This window comes from Phyllobates terribilis, unplaced genomic scaffold (genome assembly GCF_046119375.1).
Source record: "Phyllobates terribilis strain yellow unplaced genomic scaffold, ASM4611937v1 Scaffold_21__1_contigs__length_20361869, whole genome shotgun sequence".
In the NCBI taxonomy this organism is placed as follows: Eukaryota; Metazoa; Chordata; class Amphibia; order Anura; family Dendrobatidae; genus Phyllobates; species Phyllobates terribilis.
Window position 1 is genome coordinate 885,564 of NW_027362781.1, and position 27,322 is coordinate 912,885.

Here is a 27,322-nt window from a genome sequence, read left to right on the forward strand (position 1 = left end):
ACAACATAAATACAATTTAATAAAGCATAGGATAAAACAATATAAATACAATTTAATAAAGCATAGGTTAAAACAACATAAATAAAATGTAATAAAGCATAGGACAAAACAAAATAAATACAATTTAATAAAGCATGGGTTAAAACAACATAAATACAATTTAATAAAGCATAGGTTAAAACAACATAAATACAATTTAATAAAGCATAGGATAAAACAACATAAATACAATTTAATAAAGCATGGGTTAAAACAACATAAATACAATTTAATAAAGCATAGGATAAAACAACATAGATACAGTTTAATAAAACATAGGTTAAAACAACATAAATACAATTTAATAAAGCATAGGATAAAACAACATAAATACAATTTAATAAAGCATAGGATAAAACAACATAAATACAATTTAATAAAACATAGGTTAAAACAACATAAATACAATTTAATAAAGCATAGGATAAAACAACATAAATACAATTTAATAAAGCATAGGATAAAACAACATAAATCCAATTTAATGAAGCATAGGATAAAACAACATAAATAGAATTTAATAAAACATAGGTTAAAACAACATAAATACAATTTAATAAAGCATAGGATAAAACAACATAAACAGGATGTAATAAAGCATAGGTTAAAACAACATAAATACAATTTAATAAAGCATAGGATAAAACAACATAAATACAATTTAATAAAGCATAGGATAAAACAACATAAATAAAATTTAAAAAAGCATAGATTAAAACAACATAAAAACAATTTAATAAAGCATAGAATAAAACAATATAAATACAATTTAATAAAGCATAGGATAAAACAACATAAATACAATTTAATAAAGTATAGGATAAAACAACATAAATACAATTTAATATAGCATAGGATAAAACAACATAAATACAATTTAATAAAGCATAGGATAAAACAACATAAATCCAATTTAATGAAGCATAGGATAAAACAACATAAATAGAATTTACTAAAACCTAGGTTAAAACAACATAAATACAATTTAATAAAGCATAGGATAAAACAACATAAACAGGATGTAATAAAGCATAGGTTAAAACAACATAAATACAATTTAATAAAGCATAGGATAAAACAACATAAATACAATTTAATAAAGCATAGGATAAAACAACATAAATAAAATTTAAAAAAGCATAGATTAAAACAACATAAAAACAATTTAATAAAGCATAGAATAAAACAATATAAATACAATTTAGTAAAGCATAGGATAAAACAACATAAATACAATTTAATAAAGTATAGGATAAAACAACATAAATACAATTTAATATAGCATAGGATAAAACAACATAAATACAATTTAATAAAGCATAGGATAAAACAACATAAATACAATTTAATAAAGCATGGGTTAAAACAGCATAAATACAATTTAATAAAGCATAGGTTAAAACAACATAAATACAATATAATGAAACATAGGATAAAACAACATAAATACAATTTAATAAAGCATTGGATAAAACAACATGAATACAATTTAATAAAGCATACGATAAAACAACATAAATACAATTTAATAAAGCATAGGTTAAAACAACATAAATACAATTTAATAAAGCATAGGATGAAACCACGTAAATACAATTTAATAAAGCATAGGATAAAACAACATAAATACAATTTAATAAAGCATAGGTTAAAACAACATAAATACAATTTAATAAAGCATAGGATAAAACAACATAAAAACAATTTAATAAAGCATAGGTTAAAACAAAATAAATACAATTTAATAAAGCATAGGATGAAACCACGTAAATACAATTTAATATAACATAGGATAAAACAACATAAATACAATTTAATAAAGCATAGGTTAAAACAACATAAATACAATTTAATAAAGCATAGGATAAAACAACATAAACAGGATGTAATAAAGCATAGGTTAAAACAACATAAATACAATTTAATAAAGCATAGGATAAAACAACATAAATACAATTTAATAAAGCATAGGATAAAACAACATAAATACAATTTATTAAAGCATAGAATAAAACAACATAAATACAATTTAATAAAGCATAGGATAAAACAATATAAATACAATTTAATAAAGCATAGGTTAAAACAACATAAATGCAATTTAATAAAGCATAGGACAGAACAAAATAAATACAATTTAATAAAGCATGGGTTAAAACAACATAAATACAATTTAATAAAGCATAGGTTAAAACAACATAAATACAATTTAATAAAGCATAGGATAAAACAACATAAATCCAATTTAATAAAACATAGGTTAAAACAACATAAATACAATTTAATAAAGCATAGGATAAAACAACATAAATACAATTTAATAAAGCATAGGTTAAAACAACATAAATACAATTTAATAAAGCATAGGATAAAACAACATAAATACAATTTAATAAAGCATAGGATAAAACAACATAAATACAATTTAATAAAACATAGGTTAAAACAACATAAATACAATTTAATAAAGCATAGGATAAAACAACATAAATACAATTTAATAAAGCATAGGATAAAACAACATAAATACAATTTAATGAAGCATAGGATAAAACAACATAAATACAATTTAATGAAACATGGGTTAAAACAACAAAAATACAATTTAATAAAGCATAGGACAAAACAACATAAATACAATTTAATAAAGCATAGGATAAAACAACATAAATACAATTTAATAAAGCATAGGATAAAACAACATAAATACAATTTAATTAAGCATAGGATAAAACAACATAAATACAATTTAATAAAGCATAGGTTAAAACAAAATAAATACAATTTAATAAAGCATAGGATGAAACCACGTAAATACAATTTAATATAACATAGGATAAAACAACATAAATAGAATTTAATAAAGCATAGGTTAAAACAACATAAATAAAATTTAATAAAGCATAGGATAAAACAACATAAACAGGATGTAATAAAGCATAGGTTAAAACAACATAAATACAATTTAATAAAGCATAGGATAAAACAACATAAATACAATTTAATAAATCATAGGTTAAAACAACATAAATACAATTTAATAAAGCATAGGATAAAACAACATAAATACAATTTAAAAAAGCATAGATTAAAACAACATAAAAACAATTTAATAAAGCATAGAATAAAACAATATAAATACAATTTAATAAAGCATAGGATAAAACAACATAAATACAATTTAATAAAGTATAGGATAAAACAACATAAATACAATTTAATATAGCATAGGATAAAACAACATAAATACAATTTAATAAAGCATAGGATAAAACAACATAAATACAATTTAATAAAGCATGGGTTAAAACAGCATAAATACAATTTAATAAAGCATAGGTTAAAACAACATAAATACAATATAATGAAACATAGGATAAAACAACATAAATACAATTTAATAAAGCATTGGATAAAACAACATGAATACAATTTAATAAAGCATATGATAAAACAACATAAATACAATTTAATAAAGCATAGGTTAAAACAACATAAATACAATTTAATAAAGCATAGGATGAAACCACGTAAATACAATTTAATAAAGCATAGGATAAAACAACATAAATAAAATTTAATAAAGCATAGGTTAAAACAACATAAATACAATTTAATAAAGCATAGGATAAAACAACATAAATACAATTTAATAAAGCATACGTTAAAACAAAATAAATACAATTTAATAAAGCATAGGATGAAACCACGTAAATACAATTTAATATAACATAGGATAAAACAACATAAATACAATTTAATAAAGCATAGGTTAAAACAACATAAATACAATTTAATAAAGCATAGGATAAAACAACATAAACACGATGTAATAAAGCATAGGCTAAAACAACATAAATACAATTTAATAAACCATAGGATAAAACAACACAAATACAATTTAATAAAGCATAGGATAAAACAACATAAATACAATTTAATAAAGCATAGGATAAAACAACATAAATACAATTTTATAAATCATAGGTTAAAACAACATAAATACAATTTAATAAAGCATAGGATAAAACAACATAAATAAAATTTAATAAAGCATAGGATAAAACAACATAAATACAATTTAATAAAGCATAAAATAAAACAACATAAATACAATTTAATAAAGCATAGGATAAAACAACATAAATACAGTTTAATAAAGCATAGGATAAAACAACATAAATACAATTTAATAAAGCATAGGATAAAACAACATAAATACAATTTAATAAAGCATGGGTTAAAACAGCATAAATACAATTTAATAAAGCATAGGTTAAAACAACATAAATACAATTTAATAAAGCATAGGGTAAAACAACATAAAAACAATTTAATAAAGCATAGGTTAAAACAAATAAATACAATTTAATAAAGCATAGGATGAAACCACGTAAATACCATTTAATATAACATAGGATAAAACAACATAAATAGAATTTAATAAAGCATAGGTTAAAACAACATAAATACAATTTAATAAAGCATAGGATAAAACAAAATAAACAGGATGTAATAAAGCATAGGTTAAAACAACATAAATACAATTTAATAAAGCATAGGATAAAACAACATAAATACAATTTAATAAAGCATAGGATAAAACAACATAAATACAATTTAATAAATCATAGGTTAAAACAACATAAATACAATTTAATAAAGCATAGGATAAAACAACATAAATACAATTTAATAAAGCATGGGTTAAAACAACATAAATACAATTTAATAAAGCATAGGATAAAACAACATAGATACAATTTAATAAAACATAGGTTAAAACAACATAAATACAATTTAATAAAGCATAGGATAAAACAACATAAATACAATTTAATAAAGCATAGGATAAAACAACATAAATACAATTTAATAAAACATAGGTTAAAACAACATAAATACAATTTAATAAAGCATAGGATAAAACAACATAAATACAATTTAATAAAGCATAGGATAAAACAACATAAATAGAATTTAATAAAACATAGGTTAAAACAACATAAATACAATTTAATAAAGCATAGGATAAAACAACATAAACAGGATGTAATAAAGCATAGGTTAAAACAACATAAATACAATTTAATAAAGCATAGGATAAAACAACATAAATACAATTTAATAAATCATAGGTTAAAACAACATAAATACAATTTAATAAAGCATAGGATAAAACAACATAAATAAAATTTAAAAAAGCATAGATTAAAACAACATAAAAACAATTTAATAAAGCATAGAATAAAACAATATAAATACAATTTAATAAAGCATAGGATAAAACAACATAAATACAATTTAATAAAGTATAGGATAAAACAACATAAATACAATTTAATAAAGCATGGGTTAAAACAGCATAAATACAATTTAATAAAGCATAGGTTAAAACAACATAAATACAATATAATGAAACATAGGATAAAACAACATAAATACAATTTAATAAAGCATTGGATAAAACAACATGAATACAATTTAATAAAGCATAGGATAAAACAACATAAATACAATTTAATAAAGCATAGGTTACAACAACATAAATACAATTTAATAAAGCATAGGATGAAACCACGTAAATACAATTTAATAAAGCATAGGATAAAACAACATAAATACAATTTAATAAAGCATAGGTTAAAACAACATAAATACAATTTAATAAAGCATAGGATAAAACAACATAAAAACAATTTAATAAAGCATAGGTTAAAACAAAATAAATACAATTTAATAAAGCATAGGATGAAACCACGTAAATACAATTTAATATAACATAGGATAAAACAACATAAATACAATTTAATAAAGCATAGGTTAAAACAACATAAATACAATTTAATAAAGCATAGGATAAAACAACATAAACAGGATGTAATAAAGCATAGGTTAAAACAACATAAATACAATTTAATAAAGCATAGGATAAAACAACATAAATACAATTTAATAAAGCATAGGATAAAACAACATAAATACAATTTAATAAAGCATAGAATAAAACAACATAAATACAATTTAATAAAGCATAGGATAAAACAATATAAATACAATTTAATAAAGCATAGGTTAAAACAACATAAATGCAATTTAATAAAGCATAGAATAAAACAATATAAATACAATTTAATAAAGCATAGGATAAAACAACATAAATACAATTTAATAAAGCATAGATTAAAACAACATAAATACAATTTAATAAAGCATAGAATAAAACAATATAAATACAATTTAATAAAGCATAGGATAAAACAACATAAATACAATTTAATAAAGCATAGGATAAAACAACATAAATACAATTTAATAAAGCATAGGATAAAACAACATAAATACAATTTAATAAAGCATAGGATAAAACAACATAAATACAATTTAATAAAGCATGGGTTAAAACAACATAAATACAATTTAATAAAGCATAGGATAAAACAACATAGATACAATTTAATAAAACATAGGTTAAAACAACATAAATACAATTTAATAAAGCATAGGATAAAACAACATAAATACAATTTAATAAAGCATAGGATAAAACAACATAAATACAATTTAATAAAACATAGGTTAAAACAACATAAATACAATTTAATAAAGCATAGGATAAAACAACATAAATACAATTTAATAAAGCATAGGATAAAACAACATAAATACAATTTAATGAAGCATAGGATAAAACAACATAAATAGAATTTAATAAAACATAGGTTAAAACAACATAAATACAATTTAATAAAGCATAGGATAAAACAACATAAACAGGATGTAATAAAGCATAGGTTAAAACAACACAAATACAATTTAATAAAGCATAGGATAAAACAACATAAATACAATTTAATAAATCATAGGCTAAAACAACATAAATACAATTTAATAAAGCATAGGATAAAACAACATAAATAAAATTTAAAAAAGCATAGATTAAAACAACATAAAAACAATTTAATAAAGCATAGGATAAAACAACATAAATACAATTTAATAAAGTATAGGATAAAACAAAATAAATACAATTTAATAAAGCATGGGTTAAAACAGCATAAATACAATTTAATAAAGTATAGGATAAAACAACATAAATACAATTTAATAAAGCATAGGTTACAACAACATAAATACAATTTAATAAAGCATAGGATGAAACCACGTAAATACAATTTAATAAAGCATAGGATAAAACAACATAAATACAATTTAATAAAGCATAGGTTAAAACAACATAAATACAATTTAATAAAGCATAGGATAAAACAACATAAAAACAATTTAATAAAGCATAGGTTAAAACAAAATAAATACAATTTAATAAAGCATAGGATGAAACCACGTAAATACAATTTAATATAACATAGGATAAAACAACATAAATACAATTTAATAAAGCATAGGTTAAAACAACATAAATACAATTTAATAAAGCATAGGATAAAACAACATAAACAGGATGTAATAAAGCATAGGTTAAAACAACATAAATACAATTTAATAAAGCATAGGATAAAACAACATAAATACAATTTAATAAAGCATAGGATAAAACAACATAAATACAATTTAATAAAGCATAGAATAAAACAACATAAATACAATTTAATAAAGCATAGGATAAAACAATATAAATACAATTTAATAAAGCATAGGTTAAAACAACATAAATGCAATTTAATAAAGCATAGAATAAAACAATATAAATACAATTTAATAAAGCATAGGATAAAACAACATAAATACAATTTAATAAAGCATAGATTAAAACAACATAAATACAATTTAATAAAGCATAGAATAAAACAATATAAATACAATTTAATAAAGCATAGGATAAAACAACATAAATACAATTTAATAAAGCATAGGATAAAACAACATAAATACAATTTAATAAAGCATAGGATAAAACAACATAAATACAATTTAATAAAGCATAGGATAAAACAACATAAATACAATTTAATAAAGCATGGGTTAAAACAACATAAATACAATTTAATAAAGCATAGGATAAAACAACATAGATACAATTTAATAAAACATAGGTTAAAACAACATAAATACAATTTAATAAAGCATAGGATAAAACAACATAAATACAATTTAATAAAGCATAGGATAAAACAACATAAATACAATTTAATAAAACATAGGTTAAAACAACATAAATACAATTTAATAAAGCATAGGATAAAACAACATAAATACAATTTAATAAAGCATAGGATAAAACAACATAAATACAATTTAATGAAGCATAGGATAAAACAACATAAATAGAATTTAATAAAACATAGGTTAAAACAACATAAATACAATTTAATAAAGCATAGGATAAAACAACATAAACAGGATGTAATAAAGCATAGGTTAAAACAACACAAATACAATTTAATAAAGCATAGGATAAAACAACATAAATACAATTTAATAAATCATAGGCTAAAACAACATAAATACAATTTAATAAAGCATAGGATAAAACAACATAAATAAAATTTAAAAAAGCATAGATTAAAACAACATAAAAACAATTTAATAAAGCATAGGATAAAACAACATAAATACAATTTAATAAAGTATAGGATAAAACAACATAAATACAATTTAATAAAGCATGGGTTAAAACAGCATAAATACAATTTAATAAAGCATAGGTTAAAACAACATAAATACAATATAATGAAACATAGGATAAAACAACATAAATACAATTTAATAAAGCATTGGATAAAACAACATGAATACAATTTAATAAAGCATAGGATAAAACAACATAAATACAATTTAATAAAGCATAGGTTAAAACAACATAAATACAATTTAATAAAGCATAGGATGAAACCACGTAAATACAATTTAATAAAGCATAGGATAAAACAACATAAATACAATTTAATAAAGCATAGGTTAAAACAACATAAATACAATTTAATAAAGCATAGGATAAAACAACATAAAAACAATTTAATAAAGCATAGGTTAAAACAAAATAAATACAATTTAATAAAGCATAGGATGAAACCACGTAAATACAATTTAATATAACATAGGATAAAACAACATAAATACAATTTAATAAAGCATAGGTTAAAACAACATACATACAATTTAATAAGGCATAGGATAAAACAACATAAACAGGATGTAATAAAGCATAGGTTAAAACAACATAAATACAATTTAATAAAGCATAGGATAAAACAACATAAATACAATTTGATAAAGCATAGGATAAAACAACATAAATACAATTTAATAAAGCATAGAATAAAACAACATAAATACAATTTAATAAAGCATAGGATAAAACAATATAAATACAATTTAATAAAGCATAGGTTAAAACAACATAAATGCAATTTAATAAAGCATAGAATAAAACAATATAAATACAATTTAATAAAGCATAGGATAAAACAACATAAATACAATTTAATAAAGCATAGATTAAAACAACATAAATACAATTTAATAAAGCATAGAATAAAACAATATAAATACAATTTAATAAAGCATAGGATAAAACAACATAAATACAATTTAATAAAGCATAGGATAAAACAACATAAATACAATTTAATAAAGCATAGGATAAAACAACATAAATACAATTTAATAAAGCATAGGATAAAACAACATAAATACAATTTAATAAAGCATGGGTTAAAACAACATAAATACAATTTAATAAAGCATAGGATAAAACAACATAGATACAATTTAATAAAACATAGGTTAAAACAACATAAATACAATTTAATAAAGCATAGGATAAAACAACATAAATACAATTTAATAAAGCATAGGATAAAACAACATAAATACAATTTAATAAAACATAGGTTAAAACAACATAAATACAATTTAATAAAGCATAGGATAAAACAACATAAATACAATTTAATAAAGCATAGGATAAAACAACATAAATACAATTTAATGAAGCATAGGATAAAACAACATAAATATAATTTAATAAAACATAGGTTAAAACAACATAAATACAATTTAATAAAGCATAGGATAAAACAACATAAACAGGATGTAATAAAGCATAGGTTAAAACAACACAAATACAATTTAATAAAGCATAGGATAAAACAACATAAATACAATTTAATAAATCATAGGTTAAAACAACATAAATACAATTTAATAAAGCATAGGATAAAACAACATAAATAAAATTTAAAAAAGCATAGATTAAAACAACATAAAAACAATTTAATAAAGCATAGGATAAAACAACATAAATACAATTTAATAAAGTATAGGATAAAACAACATAAATACAATTTAATAAAGCATGGGTTAAAACAGCATAAATACAATTTAATAAAGCATAGGTTAAAACAACATAAATACAATATAATGAAACATAGGATAAAACAACATAAATACAATTTAATAAAGCATTGGATAAAACAACATGAATACAATTTAATAAAGCATAGGATAAAACAACATAAATACAATTTAATAAAGCATAGGTTAAAACAACATAAATACAATTTAATAAAGCATAGGATGAAACCACGTAAATACAATTTAATAAAGCATAGGATAAAACAACATAAATACAATTTAATAAAGCATAGGTTAAAACAACATAAATACAATTTAATAAAGCATAGGATAAAACAACATAAAAACAATTTAATAAAGCATAGGTTAAAACAAAATAAATACAATTTAATAAAGCATAGGATGAAACCACGTAAATACAATTTAATATAACATAGGATAAAACAACATAAATACAATTTAATAAAGCATAGGTTAAAACAACATAAATACAATTTAATAAGGCATAGGATAAAACAACATAAACAGGATGTAATAAAGCATAGGTTAAAACAACATAAATACAATTTTATAAAGCATAGGATAAAACAACATAAATACAATTTGATAAAGCATAGGATAAAACAACATAAATACAATTTAATAAAGCATAGAATAAAACAACATAAATACAATTTAATAAAGCATAGGATAAAACAATATAAATACAATTTAATAAAGCATAGGTTAAAACAACATAAATGCAATTTAATAAAGCATAGGACAGAACAAAATAAATACAATTTAATAAAGCATGGGTTAAAACAACATAAATACAATTTAATGAAGCATAGGATAAAACAACATAAATAGAATTTAATAAAACATAGGTTAAAACAACATAAATACAATTTAATAAAGCATAGGATAAAACAACATAAACAGGATGTAATAAAGCATAGGTTAAAACAACATAAATACAATTTAATAAAGCATAGGATAAAAAAACATAAATAAAATTTAAAAAAGCATAGATTAAAACAACATAAAAACAATTTAATAAAGCATAGAATAAAACAATATAAATACAATTTAATAAAGCATAGGATAAAACAACATAAATACAATTTAATAAAGTATAGGATAAAACAACATAAATACAATTTAATAAAGCATGGGTTAAAACAGCATAAATACAATTTAATAAAGCATAGGTTAAAACAACATAAATACAATATAATGAAACATAGGATAAAACAACATAAATACAATTTAATAAAGCATTGGATAAAACAACATGAATACAATTTAATAAAGCATAGGATAAAACAACATAAATACAATTTAATAAAGTATAGGATAAAACAACATAAATACAATTTAATAAAGCATGGGTTAAAACAGCATAAATACAATTTAATAAAGCATAGGTTAAAACAACATAAATACAATATAATGAAACATAGGATAAAACAACATAAATACAATTTAATAAAGCATAGGTTAAAACAACATAAATACAATTTAATAAAGCATAGGATGAAACCACGTAAATACAATTTAATAAAGCATAGGATAAAACAACATAAATACAATTTAATAAAGCATAGGTTAAAACAACATAAATACAATTTAATAAAGCATAGGATAAAACAACATAAACAGGATGTAATAAAGCATAGGTTAAAACAACATATATACAATTTAATAAAGCATAGGATAAAACAACATAAATACAATTTAATAAAGCATAGGATAAAACAACATAAATACAATTTAATAAAGCATAGAATAAAACAACATAAATACAATTTAATAAAGCATAGGATAAAACAATATAAATACAATTTAATAAAGCATAGGTTAAAACAACATAAATGCAATTTAATAAAGCATAGGACAGAACAAAATAAATACAATTTAATAAAGCATGGGTTAAAACAACATAAATACAATTTAATAAAGCATAGGTTAAAACAACATAAATACAATTTAATAAAGCATAGGATAAAACAACATAAATCCAATTTAATAAAACATAGGTTAAAACACCATAAATCCAATTTAATAAAGCATAGGTTAAAACAACATAAATACAATTTAATAAAGCATAGGATAAAACAACATAAATACAATTTAATAAAGCATAGGTTTAAAACAACATAAATACAATTTAATAAAGCATAGGATAAAACAACATAAATACAATTTAATAAAGCATAGGATAAAACAACATAAATACAATTTAATAAAACATAGGTTAAAACAACATAAATACAATTTAATAAAGCATAGGATAAAACAACATAAATACAATTTAATAAAGCATAGGATAAAACAACATAAATACAATTTAATGAAGCATAGGATAAAACAACATAAATACAATTTAATGAAACATGGGTTAAAACAACAAAAATACAATTTAATAAAGCATAGGACAAAACAACATAAATACAATTTAATAAAGCATAGGATAAAACAACATAAATACAATTTAATAAAGCATAGGATAAAACAACATAAATACAATTTAATTAAGCATAGGATAAAACAACATAAATCCAATTTAATAAAGCATAGGTTAAAACAAAATAAATACAATTTAATAAAGCATAGGATAAAACCACGTAAATACAATTTAATATAACATAGGATAAAACAACATAAATAGAATTTAATAAAGCATAGGTTAAAACAACATAAATACAATTTAATAAAGCATAGGATAAAACAACATAAACAGGATGTAATAAAGCATAGGTTAAAACAACATAAATACAATTTAATAAAGCATAGGATAAAACAACATAAATACAATTTAATAAATCATAGGTTAAAACAACATAAATACAATTTAATAAAGCATAGGATAAAACAACATAAATACAATTTAAAAAAGCATAGATTAAAACAACATAAAAACAATTTAATAAAGCATAGAATAAAACAATATAAATACAATTTAATAAAGCATAGGATAAAACAACATAAATACAATTTAATAAAGTATAGGATAAAACAACATAAATACAATTTAATATAGCATAGGATAAAACAACATAAATACAATTTAATAAAGCATAGGATAAAACAACATAAATACAATTTAATAAAGCATGGGTTAAAACAGCATAAATACAATTTAATAAAGCATAGGTTAAAACAACATAAATACAATATAATGAAACATAGGATAAAACAACATAAATACAATTTAATAAAGCATAGGATAAAACAACATAAATACAATTTAATAAAGCACTGGATAAAACAACATGAATACAATTTAATAAAGCATAGGATAAAACAACATAAATACAATTTAATAAAGCATAGGTTAAAACAACATAAATACAATTTAATAAAGCATAGGATGAAACCACGTAAATACAATTTAATAAAGCATAGGATAAAACAACATAAATAAAATTTAATAAAGCATAGGTTAAAACAACATAAATACATTTTAATAAAGCATAGGATAAAACAACATAAATACAATTTAATAAAGCATACGTTAAAACAAAATAAATACAATTTAATAAAGCATAGGATGAAACCACGTAAATACAATTTAATATAACATAGGATAAAACAACATAAATACAATTTAATAAAGCATAGGTTAAAACAACATAAATACAATTTAATAAAGCATAGGTTAAAACAACATAAATACAATTTAATAAAGCATAGGATAAAACAACATAAACAGGATGTAATAAAGCATAGGTTAAAACAACATAAATACAATTTAATAAAGCATAGGATAAAACAACATAAATACAATTTAATAAAGCATAGGATAAAACAACATAAATAAAATTTAATAAAGCATAGATTAAAACAACATAAATACAATTTAATAAAGCATAGAATAAAACAATATAAATACAATTTAATAAAGCATAGGATAAAACAACATAAATACAATTTAATAAAGCATAGGATAAAACAACATAAATACAATTTAATAAAGCATAGGATAAAACAACATAAATACAATTTAATAAAGCATAAAATAAAACAACATAAATACAATTTAATAAAGCATAGGATAAAACAACATAAATACAATTTAATAAAGCATAGGATAAAACAACATAAATACAATTTAATAAAGCATGGGTTAAAACAGCATAAATACAATTTAATAAAGCATTGGTTAAAACAACATAAATACAATTTAATGAAACGTAGGATAAAACAACATAAATACAATTTAATAAAGCATTGGATAAAACAACATGAATACAATTTAATAAAGCATAGGATAAAACAACATAAATACAATTTAATAAAGCATAGGTTAAAACAACATAAATACAATTTAATAAAGCATAGGATAAAACAACATAAAAACAATTTAATAAAGCATAGGTTAAAACGAAATAAATACAATTTAATAAAGCATAGGATGAAACCACGTAAATACAATTTAATATAACATAGGATAAAACAACATAAATACAATTTAATAAAGCATAGGATAAAACAACATAAACAGGATGTAATAAAGCATAGGTTAAAACAACATAAATACAATTTTTTATAGCATAGGATAAAACAACATAAATACAATTTAATAAAGCATAGGATAAAACAACATAAATACAATTTAATAAAGCATGGGTTAAAACAGCATAAATACAATTTAATAAAGCATAGGTTAAAACAACATAAATACAATATAATGAAACATAGGATAAAACAACATAAATACAATTTAATAAAGCATTGGATAAAACAACATGAATACAATTTAATAAAGCATAGGATAAAACAACATAAATACAATTTAATAAAGCATAGGTTAAAACAACATAAATACAATTTAATAAAGCATAGGATGAAACCACGTAAATACAATTTAATAAAGCATAGGATAAAACAACATAAACAGGATGTAATAAAGCATAGGTTAAAACAACATAAATACAATTTTTTTATAGCATAGGATAAAACAACATAAATACAATTTAATAAAGCATAGGATAAAAGAACATAAATAAAATTTAATAAAGCATAAATTAAAACAACATAAATACAATTTAATAAAGCATAGAATAAAACAATATAAATACAATTTAATAAAGCATAGGATAAAACAACATAAATACAATTTAATAAAGCATAGGATAAAACAACATAAATACAATTTAATAAAGCATAGGATAAAACAACATAAATACAATTTAATAAAGCATAAAATAAAACAACATAAATACAATTTAATAAAGCATAGGATAAAACAACATAAATACAATTTAATAAAGCATAGGATAAAACAACATAAATACAATTTAATAAAGCATGGGTTAAAACAGCATAAATACAATTTAATAAAGCATTGGTTAAAACAACATAAATACAATTTAATGAAACGTAGGATAAAACAACATAAATACAATTTAATAAAGCATTGGATAAAACAACATGAATACAATTTAATAAAGCATAGGATAAAACAACATAAATACAATTTAATAAAGAATAGGTTAAAACAACATAAATACAATTTAATAAAGCATAGGATAAAACAGCATAAAAACAATTTAATAAAGCATAGGTTAAAACAAAATAAATACAATTTAATACAGCATAGGATGAAACCACGTAAATACAATTTAATATAACATAGGATAAAACAACATAAATAGAATTTAATAAAGCATAGGTTAAAACAACATAAATACAATTTAATAAGGCATTGGATAAAACAACATAAACAGGATGTAATAAAGCATAGGTTAAAACAACATAAATACAATTTAATAAAGCATAGGATAAAACAACATAAATACAATTTAATAAATCATAGGTTAAAACAACATAAATACAATTTAATAAAGCATAGGATAAAACAACATAAATAAAATTTAAAAAAGCATAGATTAAAACAACATAAAAACAATTTAATAAAGCATAGGATGAAACCACGTAAATACAATTTAATAAAGCATAGGATAAAACAACATAAATACAATTTAATAAAGCATAGGTTAAAACAACATAAATACAATTTAATAAAGCATAGGATAAAACAACATAAAAACAATTTAATAAAGCATAGGTTAAAACGAAATAAATACAATTTAATAAAGCATAGGATGAAACCACGTAAATACAATTTAATATAACATAGGATAAAACAACATAAATACAATTTAATAAAGCATAGGTTAAAACAACATAAATACAATTTTTTTATAGCATAGGATAAAACAACATAAATACAATTTAATAAAGCATAGGATAAAACAACATAAATGCAATTTAATAAAGCATGGGTTAAAACAGCATAAATACAATTTAATAAAGCATAGGTTAAAACAACATAAATACAATATAATGAAACATAGGATAAAACAACATAAATACAATTTAATAAAGCATTGGATAAAACAACATGAATACAATTTAATAAAGCATAGGATAAAACAACATAAATACAATTTAATAAAGCATAGGTTAAAACAACATAAATACAATTTAATAAAGCATAGGATGAAACCACGTAAATATAATTTAATAAAGCATAGGATAAAACAACATAAATAAAATTTAATAAAGCATAGGTTAAAACAACATAAATACAATTTAATAAAGCATAGGATAAAACAACATAAATACAATTTAATAAAGCATACGTTAAAACAAAATAAATACAATTTAATAAAGCATAGGATGAAACCACGTAAATACAATTTAATATAACATAGGATAAAACAACATAAATACAATTTAATAAAGCATAGGATAAAACAACATAAACAGGATGTAATAAAGCATAGGTTAAAACAACATAAATACAATTCAATAAAGCATAGGATAAAACAACATAAATAGAATTTAATAAAGCATAGGATAAAACAACATAAATACAATTTAATAAATCATAGGTTAAAACAACATAAATACAATTTAATAAAGCATAGGATAAAACAACATAAATAAAATTTAATAAAGCATAGATTAAAACAACATAAATACAATTTAATAAAGCATAGAATAAAACAATATAAATACAATTTAATAAAGCATAGGATAAAACAACATAAATACAATTTAATAAAGCATAGGATAAAACAACATAAATACAATTTAATAAAGCATAGGATAAAACAACATAAATACAATTTAATAAAGCATAAAATAAAACAACATGAATACAATTTAATAAAGCATAGGATAAAACAACATAAATACAATTTAATGAAGCATGGGTTAAAACAACATAAATACAATTTAATAAAGCATAGGATAAAACAACATAAATACAATTTAATAAAGCATAGGTTAAAACAACATAAACACAATTTAATAAAGCATAGGAAAAAACAACATAACTACAATTTAATAAAGCATATGATAAAACAACATAAACACAATTTAATAAAGCATGGGTTAAAACAACATAAATACAATTTAATAAAGCATAGGATAAAACAACATAACTACAATTTAATAAAGCATAGGATAAAACAACATAAACACAATTTAATGAAGCATAGGATAAAACAACATAAATACAATTTAATGAAGCATGGGTTAAAACAACATAAATACAATTTAATAAAGCATAGGATAAAACAACATAAATACAATTTAATAAAGCATAGGTTAAAACAACATAAATACAATTTAATAAATCATAGGATAAAACAACATAAATACAATTTAATAAAGCATGTGCTAAAACAACATAAATACAATTTAATAAAGCAGAGGATAAAACAACATAAATACAATTTAATAAAGCATAGGATAAAACAACATAAATACAATTTAATAAAGCATGTGTTAAAACAACATAAATACAATTTAATAAAGCAGAGGATAAAACAACATAAATACAATTTAATAAAGCATAGGATAAAACAACATAAATACAATTTAATAAAGCATAGGATAAAACAACATAAATACAATTTAATAAAGCATAGGTTAGAACAAAATAAAAACAATTTAATAAAGCATAAGATAAAACAACATAAATACAATTTAATAAAGCATAGGTTATAAACAACATAAATACAATTTAATAAAGCATAGGATAAAACAACAGAAATACAATTTAATAAAGCATAGGATAAAACAACATAAATACAATTTAATAAAGCATAGGATAAAACAACAGAAATACAATTTAATAAAGCATAGGATAAAACAACATAAATACAATTTAATAAAGCATAGGTTAAAACAACATAAATACAATTTAATAAAGCATAGGATAAAACAACATAAATACAATTTAATAAAGCATAGGTTAGAACAACATAAATAAAGGTTAATAAAGCATAGGATAAAACAACATAAATACAATTTAATAAAGCATAGGTTAAAACAACATAAATACAATTTAATAAAGCATAGGTTAAAACAGCATAAATACAATTTAATAAAGCATAGGTTAAAAGAACATAAATACAATTTAATAAAGCATAGGATAAAACAACATAAATACAATTTAATAAAGCATAGGATAAAACAACATAAATACAATTTAATAAAGCACAGGATAAAACAACATAAATACAATTTAATAAAGCATAGGATAAAACAACATAAATACCATTTAATAAAGCATAGGATAAAACAACATAAATACAATTTAAGAAAGCATAGGTTAAAAAAACATAAATACAATTTAATAAAGCATAGGTTAAAACAAGATAAATACAATTTAATAAAGCATAGGTTAAAACAACACAAACAAAATTTAATAAAGCATAGGTTAAAACAACATAAATACAATTTAATAAAGCATAGGATAAAACAACATAAATACAATTTAATAAAGCATAGGTTAAAACAACACAAATACAATTTAATAAAGCATAGGATAAAACAACATAATTAAAATTTTAAAAAGCACAGGTTAAAACAACATAAATACAATTTAATAAAGCATAGGATAAAACAACATAAATACAATTTAATAAAGCATAGGATAAAACAGCATAAATACAATTTAATAAAGCATGGGTTAAAACAACATAAATACAATTTAATAAAGCATAGGATAAAACAACATAAATACAATTTAATGAATCATAGGATAAAACAACATAAATACAATTTAATAAAGCATAGGATAAAACAACATAAATACAATTTAATAAAGCATAGGATAAAACAACATAAATACAATTTAATAAAGCATAGGACAAAACAACAAAAACACAATTTAATAAAGCATAGGATAAAACAACATAAATACAATTTAATGAAGCATGGGTTAAAACAACATAAATACAATTTAATAAAGCATAGGATAAAACAACTTAACTACAATTTAATAAAGCATAGGATAAAACAACATAAACACAATTTAATGAAGCATAGGATAAAACAACATAAATACAATTTAATGAAGCATGGGTTAAAACAACATAAATACAATTTAATAAAGCATAGGATAAAACAACATAAATACAATTTAATAAAGCATAGGTTAAAACAACATAAATACAATTTAATAAATCATAGGATAAAACAACATTAATACAATTTAATAAAGCATAGGATAAAACAACATAAATACAATTTAATAAAGCATGTGTTAAAACAACATAAATACAATTTAATAAAGCATAGGATAAAACAACATAAATACAATTTAATAAAGCATAGGATAAAACAACATAAATACAATTTAATAAAGCATAGGTTAGAACAACATAAAAACAATTTAATAAAGCATAAGATAAAACAACATAAATACAATTTAATAAAGCATAGGTTATAAACAACATAAATACAATTTAATAAAGCATAGGATAAAACAACATAAATACAATTTAATAAAGCATAGGTTCAAACAACATAAATACAATTTAATAAAGCATGGGATAAAACAACATATATACAATTTAATAAAGCATAGGGTAAAACAACATAAATACAATTTAATAAAGCATAGGATAAAACAACATAAATACAATTTAATAAAGCATAGGTTAAAACAACATAGATACAATTTAATAAAGCATAGGATAAAACAACATAAATACAATTTAATAAAGCATAGGTTAGAACAACATAAATACAATTTAATAAAGCATATGATAAAACAACATAAATACAATTTAATAAAGCATAGGTTAAAACAACATAAATACAATTTAATAAAGCATAGGTTAAAACAGCATAAATACAATTTAATAAAGCATAGGTTAAAACAACATAAATACAATTTAATAAAGCATAGGATAAAACAACATAAATACAATTTAATAAAGCATAGGATAAAAGAACATAAATGCAATTTAATAAAGCATAGGATAAAACAACATAAATAACATTTAATGAAGCATAGGATAAAACAACATAAATACAAATTAATGAAGCATGGGTTAAAACAACATAAATACAATTTAATAAAGCATAGGATAAAACAACATAAATACAATTTAATAAAGCATAGGTTAAAACAACATAAATACAATGTAATAAAGCATAGGAAAAAACAACATAAATACAATTTAATAAAGCATAGGATAAAACAACATAAATACAATTTAATAAAGCATGGGTTAAAACAACCTAAATACAATTTAATAAAGCATAGGATAAAACAACATAAATACAATTTAATAAAGCATAGGATAAAACAACATAAATACAATTTAATAAAGCATAGGTTAGAACAACATAAATACAATTTACTAAAGCATAGGTTAGAACAACATAAATACAATTTAATAAATCATAGGATAAAACTACATAAATACAATTTAATAAAGCATAGGTTAAAACAACATAAATACAATTTAATAAAGCATAGGATAAAACAACATAAATACAATTTAATAAAGCATAGGTTAAAACAACATAAATACAATTTAATAAAGCATAGGATAAAACAACATAAATACAATTTAATGAAGCATGGGTTAAAACAACATAAATACAATTTAATAAAGCATAGGATAAAACAACTTAACTACAATTTAATAAAGCATAGGATAAAACAACATAAACACAATTTAATGAAGCATAGGATAAAACAACATAAATACAATTTAATGAAGCATGGGTTAAAACAACATAAATACAATTTAATAAAGCATAGGATAAAACAACATAAATACAATTTAATAAAGCATAGGTTAAAACAACATAAATACAATTTAATAAATCATAGGATAAAACAACATAAATACAATTTAATAAAGCATAGGATAAAACAACATAAATACAATTTAATAAAGCATGTGTTAAAACAACATAAATACAATTTAATAAAGCATAGGATAAAACAACATAAATACAATTTAATAAAGCATAGGATAAAACAACATAAATACAATTTAATAAAGCATAGGTTAGAACAACATAAAAACAATTTAATAAAGCATAAGATAAAACAACATAAATACAATTTAATAAAGCATAGGTTATAAACAACATAAATACAATTTAATAAAGCATAGGATAAAACAACATAAATACAATTTAATAAAGCATAGGTTCAAACAACATAAATACAATTTAATAAAGCATGGGATAAAACAACATATATACAATTTAATAAAGCATAGGGTAAAACAACATAAATACAATTTAATAAAGCATAGGATAAAACAACATAAATACAATTTAATAAAGCATAGGTTAAAACAACATAGATACAATTTAATAAAGCATAGGATAAAACAACATAAATACAATTTAATAAAGCATAGGTTAGAACAACATAAATACAATTTAATAAAGCATATGATAAAACAACATAAATACAATTTAATAAAGCATAGGTTAAAACAACATAAATACAATTTAATAAAGCATAGGTTAAAACAGCATAAATACAATTTAATAAAGCATAGGTTAAAACAACATAAATACAATTTAATAAAGCATAGGATAAAACAACATAAATACAATTTAATAAAGCATAGGATAAAAGAACATAAATGCAATTTAATAAAGCATAGGATAAAACAACATAAATAACATTTAATGAAGCATAGGATAAAACAACATAAATACAAATTAATGAAGCATGGGTTAAAACAACATAAATACAATTTAATAAAGCATAGGATAAAACAACATAAATACAATTTAATAAAGCATAGGTTAAAACAACATAAATACAATGTAATAAAGCATAGGAAAAAACAACATAAATACAATTTAATAAAGCATAGGATAAAACAACATAAATACAATTTAATAAAGCATGGGTTAAAACAACCTAAATACAATTTAATAAAGCATAGGATAAAACAACATAAATACAATTTAATAAAGCATAGGATAAAACAACATAAATACAATTTAATAAAGCATAGGTTAGAACAACATAAATACAATTTACTAAAGCATAGGTTAGAACAACATAAATACAATTTAATAAATCATAGGATAAAACTACATAAATACAATTTAATAAAGCATAGGTTAAAACAACATAAATACAATTTAATAAAGCATAGGATAAAACAACATAAATACAATTTAATAAAGCATAGGTTAAAACAACATAAATACAATTTAATAAAGCATAGGATAAAACAACATAAACACAATTTAATAAAGCATAGGATAAAACAACATAAATAACATTTAATGAAGCATAGGATAAAACAACATAAATACAATTTAATGAAGCATGGGTTAAAACAACATAAATACAATTTAATAAAGCATAGGATAAAACAACATAAATACAATTTAATAAAGCATAGGTTAAAACAACATAAACACAATTTAATAAAGCATAGGAAAAAACAACATAACTACAATTTAATAAAGCATAGGATAAAACAACATAAACACAATTTAATAAAGCATGGGTTAAAACAACATAAATACAATTTAATAAAGCATAGGATAAAACAAAATAACTACAATTTAATAAAGCATAGGATAAAACAACATAAACACAATTTAATGAAGCATAGGATAAAACAGCATAAATACAATTTAATGAAGCATGGGTTAAAACAACATAAATACAATTTAATAAAGCATAGGATAAAACAACATAAATACAATTTAATAAAGCATAGGTTAAAACAACATAAATACAATTTAATAAATCATAGGATAAAACAACATAAATACAATTTAATAAAGCATAGGATAAAACAACATAAATACAATTTAATAAAGCATGTGTTAAAACAACATAAATACAATTTAATAAAGCAGAGGATAAAACAACATAAATACAATTTAATAAAGCATAGGATAAAACAACATAAATACAATTTAATAAAGCATAGGATAAAACAACATAAATACAATTTAATAAAGCATAGGTTAGAACAACATAAAAACAATTTAATAAAGCATAAGATAAAACAACATAAATACAATTTAATAAAGCATAGGTTATAAACAACATAAATACAATTTAATAAAGCATAGGATAAAACAACATAAATACAATTTAATAAAGCATAGGTTCAAACAACATAAATACAATTTAATAAAGCATGGGATAAAACAACATAAATACAATTTAATAAAGCATAGGGTAAAACAACATAAATACAATTTAATAAAGCATAGGATAAAACAACATAAATACAATTTAATAAAGCATAGGATAAAACAACATAAATAACATTTAATGAAGCATAGGATAAAACAACATAAATACAATTTAATGAAGCATGGGTTAAAACAACATAAATACAATTTAATAAAGCATAGGATAAAACAACATAAATACAATTTAATAAAGCATAGGTTAAAACAACATAAATACAATGTAATAAAGCATAGGAAAAAACAACATAACTACAATTTAATAAAGCATAGGATAAAACAACATAAACACAATTTAATAAAGCATGGGTTAAAACAACATAAATACAATTTAATAAAGCATAGGATAAAACAACATAACTACAATTTAATAAAGCATAGGATAAAACAACATAAACACAATTTAATGAAGCATAGGATAAAACAACATAAATACAATTTAATGAAGCATGGGTTAAACAACATAAATACAATTTAATAAAGCATAGGATAAAACAACATAAATACAATTTAATAAAGCATAGGTTAAAACAACATAAATACAATTTAATAAATCATAGGATAAAACAACATAAATACAATTTAATAAAGCATGTGCTAAAACAACATAAATACAATTTAATAAAGCAGAGGATAAAACAACATAAATACAATTTAATAAAGCATAAGATAAAACAACATAAATACAATTTAATAAAGCATAAGATAAAACAACATAAATACAATTTAATAAAGCATAAGATAAAACAACATGAATACAATTTAATAAAGCATAGGATAAAACCACATAAATACAATTTAATAAAGCATAGGATAAAACAACATAAATACAATTTAATAAAGCATAGGATAAAATAACATAGATGCAATTTAATAAAGCATAGGATAAAACAACATAAACACAATTTAATAAAGCATGGGTTAAAACAACATAAATACAATTTAATAAAGCATAGGACAAAACAACATAAATACAATTTAATAAAGCATAGGTTAAAACAACATAAATACAATTTAATAAAGCATAGGATAAAACAACATAAATACAATTTAATAAAGCATAGGATAAAACAACATAAATACAATTTAATAAAGCATAGGTTAAAACAGCATAATATAATTTAATAAAGCATAGGCTAAAACAAACTAAATACAATTTAATAAAGCATATTTTAAAACAACAGAAATACAATTTATTAAAGCATAGGATAAAACAACATAAATACAATTTAATAAAGCATAGGATAAAACAGCGTAAATACAATTTAATAAAGCATAGGACAAAACAACATAAATACAATTTAATAAAGCATAGGATAAAACAACATAGATACAATTTAATAAAGCATAGGAAAAAACAACATAAATACAATTTAATAAAGCATAGGATAGAACAACATAAATACAATTTAATAAAGCATAGGATAAAACAACATAAATAAAATTTAATAAAGCATAGGATAAAATAACATAGATGCAATTTAATAAAGCATAGGATAAAACAACATAAATACAATTTAATAAAGCATGGGTTAAAACAACATAAATACAATTTAATAAAGCATAGGATAAAACAACATAAATACAATTTAATAAAGCATAGGTTAAAACAACATAAATACAATTTAATAAAGCATAGGATAAAACAACATAAATACAATTTAATAAAGCATAGGATAAAACAACATAAATACAATTTAATAAAGCATAGGTTAAAACAGCATAATACAATTTAATAAAGCATAGGTTAAAACAAGCTAAATACAATTTAATAAAGCATATTTTAAAACAACAGAAATACAATTTATTAAAGCATATGATAAAACAACATAAATACAATTTAATAAAGCATAGGATAAAACAGCGTAAATACAATTTAATAAAGCATAGGACAAAACAACATAAATACAATTTAATAAAGCATAGGATAAAACAACATAAATACAATTTAATAAAGCATAGGATAAAACAACATAAATACAATTTAATAAAGCATGGGTTAAAAGAACATAATACAATTTAATAAAGCATAGGATAAAACAACATAAATACAATTTAATAAAGCATAGGATAAAACAACATAAATACAATTTAATAAAGCATAAGATAAAACAACATAAATACAATTTAATGAAACATGGGTTAAAACAACATGAATACAATTTAATAAAGCATAGGACAAAACAACATAAATACAATTTAATAAAGCATAGGATAAAACAACATAGATACAATTTAATAAAGCATAGGAAAAAAAACAACATAAATACAATTTAATAAAGCATAGGATAAAACAACATAAATACAATTTAATAAAGGATAGGATAAAACAACATAAATACAATTTAATAAAGCATAGGATAAAACAACATAAATTCAATTTAAAAAAGCATAGGATAAAACAACATAAATACAATTTAATAAAGCATATGTTAAAGCAACATAAGTACAATTTATTAAAGCATAGGATAAAACAAAATAAATACAATTTAATAAAGTGTAGGTTAAAACAACATAAATACAATTTAATGAAGCATAGGTTAAAACAACATAAATACAATTTAATAAAGCATAGGATAAAACAACATAAATACAATTTAATAAAGCATGGGTTAAAACAACATAATACAATTTAATAAAGCATAGGATAAAACAACATAAATACAATTTAATAAAGCATAGGATAAAACAACATAAATACAATTTAATAAAGCATAAGATAAAACAACATAAATACAATTTAATGAAGCATGGGTTAAAACAACATGAATACAATTTAATAAAGCATAGGACAAAACAACATAAATACAATTTAATAAAGCATAGGATAAAACAACATAGATACAATTTAATAAAGCATAGGAAAAAAAACAACATGAATACAATTTAATAAAGCATAGGATAAAACAACATAAATACAATTTAATAAAGGATAGGATAAAACAACATAAATACAATTTAATAAAGCATAGGATAAAACAACATAAATTCAATTTAAAAAAGCATAGGATAAAACAACATAAATACAATTTAATAAAGCATATGTTAAAGCAACATAAGTACAATTTAATAAAGCATAGGATAAAACAAAATAAATACAATTTAATAAAGTGTAGGTTAAAACAACATAAATACAGTTTAATGAAGCATAGGTTAAAACAACATAAATACAATTTAATAAAGCATAGGATAAAACAACATAAATACAATTTAATAAAGCATAGGATAAAACAACATAGATACAATTTAATAAAGCATAGGTTAAAACAACATAAATACAATTTAATAAAGCATAGGATAAAACAACATAAATACAATTTAATAAATCATAGGTTAAAACAACATAAATACAATTTAATAAAGCATAGGATAAAACAACATAGATACAATTTAATAAAGCATAGGAAAAAACAACATAAATACAATTTAATAAAGCATAGGATAAAACAACATAAATACAATTTAATAAAGCATG